This window comes from Triticum aestivum, chromosome 4D (genome assembly GCF_018294505.1).
Source record: "Triticum aestivum cultivar Chinese Spring chromosome 4D, IWGSC CS RefSeq v2.1, whole genome shotgun sequence".
Classification (NCBI taxonomy): Eukaryota; Viridiplantae; Streptophyta; class Magnoliopsida; order Poales; family Poaceae; genus Triticum; species Triticum aestivum.
Window position 1 is genome coordinate 431,377,003 of NC_057805.1, and position 1,749 is coordinate 431,378,751.

Sequence of the window (1,749 nt, forward strand, 5' to 3'; positions counted from 1 at the left end):
AAAGCCCTCGAAAGTCAAGGTGGGCAGTACCTTCGTCATGACATCGGCGAACTGCTGATCGGTGGGCATATGCAGGACCCGGACACGGCCAAGTGCAACCTGCTCCCAGACAAAGTGGATGTCAAGCTCAATGTGCTTTGTCCGGCGTTGATGGACAGGGTTGGCAGAGAGGTAGACCACGAAGATGTTGTCACAGTAGACAATCATGGCCTTGGGAACCTCACACAACAACTCCTGAAGCAGCTGTCGTAGCCAGGAACATTCCGCGACGACGTTAGCCACATCCCTGTACTCGGCCTCAACACTCGAGCATGAAACCGTGGGTGGTCGTTTAGGCGACCATGAGATCAAAGAAGGCCCGAGGTAGACGCAGTAGCCTAAGGTGGAGCGACAAGTGTCGGGGCACCCAACCCTGTCGGCGTCGGAGTAGGTGACGAGGTCGGTGGCAGAGGAAGCCGTCAGAGTGAGACCCATAGCCTTGGTGCCACGTATATACTGAAGAATACGTTTCACTAGAGCCCAATGAGTATCACGGGGGGAGTGCATGTGAAGGCACACCTGTTGCACGACATACTGCAAATCCGGCCGCTTTAGCGTGAGGTACTGTAGAGCACCGACGATGGAGCGGTAGAAGGCAGCGTCGGACGCCGGAGAGCCCTCACCGGTGGACACCTTAGCCTTCTTATCGACAGGCGTGGGAGCATGCTTGCAATTAAGCATGCCGGCTCGCTCCATAAGCTCGTAGGCGTACTTCGGCTGATGCAGAAAGAAGCCAGTGGCACGATGAACAACCCCGATGCCGAGGAAGTAATGGAGAGCCCCCCAAGTCCTTGAGGGCGAACTTGGTGCTAAGACAAGCTGTGATCTGCTGAAGGAGCGCTAGCGAAGACGCAGTCAGAATGATGTCATCCCCGTACATGAGGAGGTACACAGTGCCGGCACCCTGATGATAGACGAATAGGGAGGCATCGGACCATGTGCATCGAAACCCCTCCCGCTGAAGGATAGCCGCAATACACTGGTACCAAGCCTGTAACACCCCGCATGTAACTTGCCATATTCGTAACTCCGACTCTTGCCATTTTCGGCTATGTGCTATGATATTCCCTCCATGGTCGGGTTTTGTCTTTCGTTTTGCATTTTGTTCATGTCATGCATTTCATATCATGTCATCATGTGCATTGCATTTGCATACGTGTTCGTCTCATGCATCCGAGCATTTTCCCCGTTGTCCGTTTTTCAATCCGGCGCTCCTATCTCCTCCGGTGCACCCCTTTCGTTTTCTTTCGTGTGCGGGTGTCAAACTTTCTCGGAATGAACCGAGGCTTGTCAAGTGGCCTTAATATACCACCCGGAGACCACCGGTCAAGTTTCGTTTCATTTGGAGGTCGTTTGGTACTCCAACGGTTAACCGGGCATCCGCAAAGTCCATTTGAGTGTCCAGCAAAAACCCCCGTCAAAACCAGCTCAAAACCCACCAAACTCTCTTTCATGCTCTAGGTCGTTCGATCACGATCGTGTGGGCGAAAACCACACCTCATTTGGACTGTCCTAGCTCCCTCTACCTATAAAACTCCATCCCCTCCCGTATACATCTGCAGTCCAAACCCTAACCTCGCCCTCCGACGCCGGCGGACGTGTCTGTCTGCGCCGGAAAAATCTCTGCCGCCGCCCGCGCCCAATCGGGAAGCGCCACGTGTCGCCGCCGCCACCTCCACCGCGCCGGCCCTCCCGGCCCGCCGCGGGCCC